The sequence below is a fragment of the Doryrhamphus excisus genome, chromosome 23 (genome assembly GCF_030265055.1).
Source record: "Doryrhamphus excisus isolate RoL2022-K1 chromosome 23, RoL_Dexc_1.0, whole genome shotgun sequence".
NCBI classification, from domain to species: Eukaryota; Metazoa; Chordata; class Actinopteri; order Syngnathiformes; family Syngnathidae; genus Doryrhamphus; species Doryrhamphus excisus.
Genome location: NC_080488.1, coordinates 10853161 through 10862164, shown reverse-complemented (window position 1 = coordinate 10862164; position 9004 = coordinate 10853161). Strand labels below are relative to the sequence as shown.

General features: G+C 39.9%; 1 long non-coding RNA gene across 1 annotated transcript; it reads right to left on the bottom strand.

Moving 5' to 3' along the window:
* Positions 1-7171: 7171 nt before the first annotated feature.
* LOC131110469 (uncharacterized) lies at positions 7172-8615 on the bottom strand. Its single transcript, XR_009120894.1, has 3 exons — positions 8573-8615; positions 7978-8052; positions 7172-7629 (listed from the first exon to the last, which is right to left on the bottom strand). It is a non-coding gene; the product is annotated as an uncharacterized LOC131110469 (long non-coding RNA).
* Between the last annotated feature and the right edge of the window lie 389 nt (positions 8616-9004).

Below are 9004 nucleotides of genomic sequence, written 5' to 3'. Positions count from 1 at the left end.
GCTCTGAATGAAAAATGTTACTCTTTAAATCATGTCTATCTAAATTCCTTAGAGTGTTCTTTTCCTTTTTGTTATGCATTTCAAAAGTTGATCACACAGTCCAACTGAAAAATAGCAGCAGTCATTTCAACATCTCTGACTCATTAACTTTCATATCACCTATCCAGCAAGGCTTCTGGGGTGCCATTAGTCCCTTCCAAATAATGGTAATAAAACTCCGGTGAAGTAGCAAAATAAATATAACTCATGGACAGCCTGAAGTCTTCAAATGCTGCTGTTTGTAGATGCTGTCCATTAACTGTGACAGTGAACAAGCACATCAATATTGTCTAAAATCACTGATTATAATATGGTATAAAATCATGTGTGCAAATAAGAACTGAATGTTTCTTTTTCTCATTTTTGGGAATATAAACATTACTTTCAGTCAATTCAATTCACCAATTTGATTACGATAGGTGTTTAATGCTGCATAAGAAATAAACTTAAACTGCAGGTGGGCAATACAGAGTCAAATTTGATTGGTTAGCTTAGTTGAAGTGCACATTTGAACACTGCTCGGGGACAAATTTGATTGGCAAAAATGACAAGGATTGGCAGGAAAGTTGAGGGGATTTGACCAGGTTGCAAGGCCACACATAATTCACAGGTTCGGATTGGTCCGATTGCAACATCACAAAATCCCCGAGGGTGATTAACCAATGTGAGTTTAATTGATACTTAATTACTGCATGCCATAGCAATGATCTCGATTCAGCGTAATTTCCCAGTGCAAATGTGTAACAACCAAAAAAATCCAACATTCACAAAGAAGCTGCCAAATAAGCGCTGATGGCTGCATTCAAACAGCCTCGTGTCAGTCAAACTGCCAATAATGGACATTCACTTCTCAAAGAATAGCCGCTCTGGCTTTGGCAAAAACAGTCGCCACCTGGACTCGTTTTGAACCAGGGTGGCAATGGTAACTGGGAAAATCATCTTCTGAATAAATGGTCTGCATCTGCCATGGTTTTCCCTTTCCAACATATCAGCTTTAGGCCAAAACACAAATTATGAGCTTACAATCCTTTTCTTTCAACCAAATACAGTTCAGTTTTCGATGTATCCATCAGTTTTGTGTGCCGGTGATCCCATTCAGGGTCATGGACACGAGGAGCTTAACCCATTTTCCTGATTCCCTGCCAATCACGGGACTGACAGACAACCATTCACATTCTGTTACATGAAGAGTTAAGAACACAGTACAGACAAAAGCAAAAAACAAAACAGGACCAAGCATTATGGTAAATACAACGAAGTATAAGTAGCCAGCAAAGTAAGAAAGAAAAAAAAAAATCAGAACCGATTTAATGCAAAATCCCAGCGGAGTACACGGCTGCTGACCTTTCTTACTGTAAACTTGAGAAAAATAAAGGTCAGTCAATGTGATTTTATCACAATATGACCTCAAGCATAAAGCCATGTTTGAGTCATCTTGTGGCTTTGCAGGCTAATGATGGGACTGTTAAAGTAACATAGATAATAGTAAATTATATTTCTTAATGAAGTGTAACTCAATTTCAAGTTTACCCAGAGTGGACTTTTTTTTAATGACCAAAAAGCAACGTAGGGGTGTAATATGATGCTGTTTAGTGTGTTTTATTGACAGCTGCCCATATCTGTACACTGCTGTCACATTTTTGTATGAGGATACCCCAATCTATGCAGTATATCCAAATCTGGCCTGACGAGAGAAAGAAATCAAATGATATCACATCAAGAAGTCTCAGGGAGCTGGTTATGAGATGGAATCATTATCTCTTAACTCACTTATTCTTGGTATCTTGGTAAGTTGTTTCTGAGGGCCAAACAAAATCATTAATTCGCCAAAAGGTATCTTGAGAACAAGAGAACTGAAAGACTTTGCTGTTATGGCAACATATTGTATTCCATAAACATACTCACATGCCCTTTGTGATGCACTTGTAGCCTTAATGTTACATACGTTTCATAATGGGAGTAACACAAAGACAAAGTATGTGCAGGACAGAAAGAATGAGGTCGAGAGATGCTGTACTGTACATCGTCGAGGCAAATCGAGAGGTGTAATAGTGAAGCTGTCTCTCTCAGCTCTAAGGCCGGGTCATGTCAGTCTGATCTCATTATCCAGCACTTAGTCCTAGAACAAACAGCCAGTGGCCTCTTTACTTCCCTTCATCTCTCCATCTCTCCCTCACTTCATCCCTTCCTAACAACTAGCGCTGCTCATGTCCTAACAACTCGTTTGGCTCACTTACTGTCTAATGACTGCCGCTCCTTATAGCCTGCGCTTCAAATCCCATTTATCTCCACTATTGTAGGCTCACATTCAGACCATTCTCTTTCTAATGCCCTAGGAGAGCACAGTGGAGAGGGAGAGGGAGTTGGAGAGTGAGGGTAGAGGAGTTCACAAGAGCAGGAGGAAGATGCTGGGATGGCAGCAAGAAGCTCTCCCTCTGTTATTACTCGCAGTGGTAATAAAGCTTCTATGTGCTTCGATCAATTCCAGCCTCAAAATAGTCATGTGCTCATTTCCTTCCTCAATTTATTTAATGCCTGATCACATACAACACGGTGTGTTTCGCCCCTCTTTTTGCTTCATGTCATCCACTTTCATGTTCCCTGTCTTATGTCCCTGTCTCCTCTCTGTCTTTGTCCTGAGCGTTAATGTGTTTGATGGAGGTCTTTCACCCGGCAAGCGCCATTACAGTCATTTCCTCTGTAATGTGAATAAAGGCAATCCATTATTTATCTCAGACTTGCTCATTACTCCCCAGTCCATTGCATATCCCCTCCCAGACTTTCACAGACGCTCCAGCAATGATTTTATTCTTGCTGCAGTAGCCTGTCAAGAACAATGCTGAAGTTGGAGTGGTGCATGGGTAGTTAAGTTTCTCATCAGAGATTGTGATTCACTGGGGAAAGTCGAGATGCAGCTGTTGAACAATAAAGACAAGTTTGAGATTGCTCCGAGTTTGTAGTCTTGCTTTTATGGAGCAGTGGGCTAAATAGCAAGTCCCATTTTATTTCTTAGGTGTGTTAAAACCCATTTCACGACCCCCGTGGAAAATAAAGTAGACTTTGTTGTATTTGCCAAGACGAATTTGTATTTAGAATTCAAAATACCATCTGTCACTAAAAGGATTGAGTCCTGCATCAGTAAAATGTTATTTGTAATGACATGACACATTAAAATATCCATTCCACTTGTCCTCATCAGGTTAGTTATATCAGCTACTGTAACCCATTGCAGCATCTTCACAGGTAGGACAAACACTAGTGTGACTAGGTAGGACAGCCTTAGACTTGGACTGGTTGGATTTGAAACAACTATTGGAGTGTGAGATTGTGTTTCATTCATGGCATCAGGCAACTGCTTTTATGTTTTACTATTAATATAAGTTCACTTCCTTTAACACATCATGGTTATGAAGGCAAGAATGTTAAAATGTTACCTCAGACAATGCCTGTACAGTTCATAAATATTTTATGACAGCATTCTCAATCAATATAAAAACACATTAATTTGCTCCCAAAAAAGCCAGTTACAAACATCACTGTAATGATGTTATTAACTAACAAAGCTATTGTGTGTACAGCATTGTGTGGAACACAAAGTAATTTCAGAATGAGGAGGTTGTACACACAAACACATGCATGTACCAAAAAGTCTGATTGGCTTTGCCGTTGGTTTAATTAAAACCTCTCGAAATAACACTGTACCTCTGGCTACATTAATAATCAGAAGCCATCATCACTATATCCAATGCTATACATATCCCGGCAGACCCAAAATGCTCATTGAAATAACTCCAAAGTGACAAAAGTAATTAAAGCAAATACTGGAAATGCATATTAATAAGCTGCAAACCCAAGCTGGAGCTTGTCAGTCTTGGAAAGTCACATCAGCTCTATGTTTATAATAGAAGACACATGGAGACATGGTTATGTTGTGAGTCGCAGGTTATAGGTCAATGATGCAAAACACACAACCAAAAAGATGAAACATTTGAATATTCTGAAATGACCCTCTGTGACCTTTGATTGAAATCCCATCCAATCGAGGGGTACCAACAATTTCGACTTTGTGTGTATGTTATGCAATGAACAAGATCAGGAATTTTTTTTCAGGAAAACTTAAATCACAAACACTGAAACGGGCAAATATCAACACTGCCATTAAAAAGTCCATAAAATCATGACATGTCTATATCACACTGCATATTTTGAATACTTAGATGTTATATTAGTCCATTGTTCGGGATAACAAAGGAAGGAATTCAACTCTGAACAATGACGCTTTCCCTATGGCTCCATAAAGCCCTCAGGAAGTCAAACCGGCACCTCCACATCAACCATTCCCAAATTCAACACCTTGGTCCTTGGTGGGACTTGAAAAAAAGCACCAGAGACATTTCTCTTATTGATGCTATCTCAACTGTCAGGTTCTATGCAGCTCCTACACACTCACAGTGATGTTTACCCTGCAGTAGCACTTAAACCTAGTTTGAACTGTTAGAGAAGCTACTGTGAACTGCACTGCAAAAGGGAACTTGTCCTCACTACCATGCATCACACTGGAGTCACAATAACTTTGCTCTATGTATGTCTGTAATGGGAGAAGCCCATTTATGGAGGAAGTTAATAGCAGTTTAGGATGTCAGTTTCACTCCAATATATTTTCAGATTTCCTGGAGTAGCTGCCATTATAGAGAGTGATTCCATGCCAAATAAAGCTGCTACATTACAAGATTGACTCTACGTTAGCAGACAAAATCAATACTTTCTGTGATGGAAACAAGTTGTCACAACAAGGGAACATTTGTGCAGTGGTGTGTGTTAAGAGAAAAATAATGCTGTGACATGATTAAGAAAGCAGAAATACAATTAAAAATAAAAACTGTTTTACACACTTTATATATCGGTTTCCAAAGATCCATCAAATGGCCTTTGGAATACTTGTCAGTTCTTTGCTGTAATTGTTAATGACTGAAACTGTAGCACACATGTGACCTCTTTTGGCATTCAGCTGAATTACAGTGGTGGCACTCTATGGAGGTATCCATCTCCTTCCACTTTTTCATTTTTACACCTACGATGCACACAATTCCTTCGTCCCGCAGCCTCCTTTCACATCTGTCTCTATTCCTTCCAAGACTATAGCCACACCTGATCCTCCTTCTTTGCTTGCTGTGTGACAGTAGCAGACGGTGAGATCCAGAGAGGGGCCCCCCGCCCCGCCCCCCCATCTCTACTGTCAGCCCGGTCTCAGTCACAGTCTCTACCCCTGTCTGGTATCGAGGTGCACGCACATGGCAAATTAATCCCTATGCCCTGTCTACCGCACATAGTGCTCGTGTCAAAAGTAGTATGCTGTGTCGAGACTCGGGTGACATTTTGGTAAGACAGACACACTATTGGAAGCCATTAAAGTCAGAAACAACATGCCGAGAGGGAATAATGGAGAGCGGCAGGCCTAATGAATGGAGAGATTTCAGGAAAAAGAGAGAGGATAAAACATGCAAGCTAATGAAGGGTAAACGAAAGGACACAAATAAAGCAGCTAATGAGACAGATGCATCAACCTGCTGTGACCTTTTCCTCTTTATCTAATCATGCATCCCTTAATATGGTCTTTTTTATACAGTGTTTACCATTAATAATCATTGTTGCTGTTCTCCGGGGTTCTCACGCACCACTCACATAGATTACAGCCTGAAATCATAACCATTTGTTTTAGTAACCCATTTGTTTCACTACTTATTTATAGATGACATTCATATGCACACAACAAGTCGGATGTTTGACTGGTTGACTTGGTTCTGGTGCCAAATTTTCCCAAAAAGCTCTTGTGTCCGAAGGAGTGTCCTATTGATAGCAAAACATCCCTTTTTGGCTTTCTGATACCTGGATGCAAGAACATGATTTACTGTAGTGCTTCTCAAATTAGTGGGGTGGGCACCCCTCAGCGGTGCAGAGCGATATCGGGGGAGCGTGACAAGCAGGGGTGGACTAGACTCAAAGAATTTCTTCAAGGTTGGCAACTCTGTCAGTTTTTTATTCATGATTGTATATGCTGGTTCCAGCAACTCCTGCAATAGTTTGTTTAAATACAGTAATTAAATATTACAGCAACAAAGTTTTATTTGAACAGGTACAATAATCCCTAACATGGGCTACTGTTTTGGTCGTAATTATTGCTATGGTATGATGTCACACTATTTACAAAACGGATCTCCTAGTCAACTGTCCAGTATTCTCGGCTATCTCTAAGTCTGATCTGGGTTTAACTGTAATGTGGCAAATCCCCAAAAAGTGAACATATCCGAGGTAGAGAAAACAATGAATCACTCACGTTGACCTGTAAATGTATTTCATCACAACTTTATTATGGTATTGTGCAAATATCTAATTTACTACACAATTGGTGTCCATGTAAATTTGAAATCAAAGGTTTGAATGCACAGCTTTTCCACTTAATTATCTGTGATAAAATGATGACGTCTCCAGATGCTCCTCCACAGATGGATGGGAGCTATCTGGTGCTTCACATTGGCCATACTTGCTTTAATTCTTGGCTTACTTTGTTATCTTCATCTAAATGTAGTTTCATAAATAATTTTACCAGTTAACTAAATCAAGGTGCCATATGTCCCGGTGTGTTTTACAACAAGGGAGAATTCTAAAAAAAAAAAAAAAAAAAAAAACTGCTGCTCTTCTCTCTTGAGAGCCCGGACCAGACACAGAACATGCTTTTACTGCATTCTGCTTCCCCAATGAAAGATGGAAGGACTCAACCAGAATGAGTAATGGCATTTTCTACACGAGGGAACAATTATTTGTTTTCATCACAGCGGCAGCGGAGACAAAGTTTTTTTTTTTTCTTCTTTTGTTTGTCCCTCAAGTCTCTTGAGAAAAATTTAAAATGTCTATACTGAAAAATAAAATTGAATGGTATGTTTTGATGTTGGATTACTATCTAGGACACAGAGAGCCACATACTGAAAGTGATGCATGGGCCTCCTTGATATTTTGTGTTGAAATTTACTGAATTATCAATTATATAGGTCTCATTCATTCTGTACATGTTTTGCTTTTTGCAAAGTTGACATTTTCAATTATTTTAGTATATTTTAAATATGTTTCATATCTGCTTGTATTTTATGAGCTTACAATTAGTCACTTTTAGCTTCCCAATGATTGTATGCGGCATGTCCCAAAAAACTGACCAATGATGCCACATGAAGTGTCGTGAACGGACTGAGCATACCCATCAATAATTTCCAATTGTATTTCTGTCTGAAACGGCCCTCTGTTGTGTTCCATGTGGAAACAGCAGAAGCGTGTAGGTTGAAAGAACACTAGGTTTATGGCAAGGGGAAAAAAAATGTGGCAGGACTTCAGGGACTGGGTTCAAACCAATCGCCTGCAGTGAGAGGAAACGGTACAGAAGAATGGAGGAGGATAGCTGTGTCAAAGCAAGTACACAGCTGACTTGACTCGCAGGAGTGTGGGACGACAAGCGCGACTGTCAATTTTCCAACCTCATGCCTGTTGGGATCGTATTTTCCATCCATCCTCTTTAGGTTGCTTTGGAAGATATGTGTATACCTGTGAGGGTATCTTACAAATTACTTTCGGGTTTGATACTGTGTTACATTGCAAGATCATAGGACAACTACCACTTCTAACCCATCAAAGCTGTCACACACTGTTGCTATCAAAGCTCCTGTTAATAAAAGCCATATTCAGCAAGGCCAACATCACAGGCTATACACATACTGTGCTTCATGCTTATTTCATATGTCATCTTACATGCAATGTATTGTATATGCATGTGCATGCCGGAATACACTTACATGCAATCATGCTGTTGGGAGACTGTTAGCTTCAGTGAATTAGTCCACATAAATATACGTTTAGAAAGTGAAATAATATAATAATCATAATGTTACCCACAAACACGTCTGGCCGTTCATCCGAGTGTCGGCGAGTCCCACAGAGGGTGACCTATTACATAATGTACAGGAACATCTGGCAAACGAATACAAAAGACCAGGGGGGTAGTAGTTGGCAAATACATAATATTTTTATTTTACAATCAAGAAAATTTAAAACAGTGATTTTATTAGCTACGAAATATAAAAAGATGGACACATTAAGACACTAATTGGGAGGGGGGATGGAAATAAAACGCAACACAAAACAAATACAAAAGCAAAACCCCAACAACACAAAATAACCTGTAAATCAACCACTAACTCCCAATTGGACCAAGTAAAAGTGCATACTTTGCGATGGTTGTTGGCCCTCCCCTAAAGTGCATACAATAAGCCCGTTGAGACAGCCCAACCCCAGAGCGGCATCTACTGCCTAAACTAAGCCTAACACGCTTTCGGAGGTTCACAGAAAGGTAAGAGTAGTGTGCGCAACAACCGCTTAATATAAGGACGAAACAAAAGCATAACACAAAACGCATAACTTACTGAAACACAAAATGATGAAACACGTTAACCACTGCAAACTGAATATAACAAAAGAAAACGAAAACTACCTTTACCGTGATCTCCACAGCTAAACCAAGTCAGGAACGATCGGCACTTCTCTGCTGCAGGTGACGCGCTGATAGAAAGGAAGCAAGGTGCCCATAAATGGGTTTAAATAGGCCGCCTGATTAGTGCGGCTGCGCACCGTGACTGCCCATGATACGTTTGGGGGAGTGCTGACCGTCGGACTTTTGGCTTTCAAGTAGAGCCGGAGCTGAATCACCAAAATCACCCCATTACACGAGGAACAACACTTTCTCTACCGCAAGGGGCTTAAACACACAAGAACACCAAAAACAGCAATGACGAAAATGGCCCAATTTCATTGTAAGGGATATAGTATCTCTTAGTTTTACTACTCCTACTGGACTGTGTTAAAAAATTATAATACTGTTCTAAATATGGGCTGCATGGCGGCAGCCTGAGAAGTTGTCGCCGTT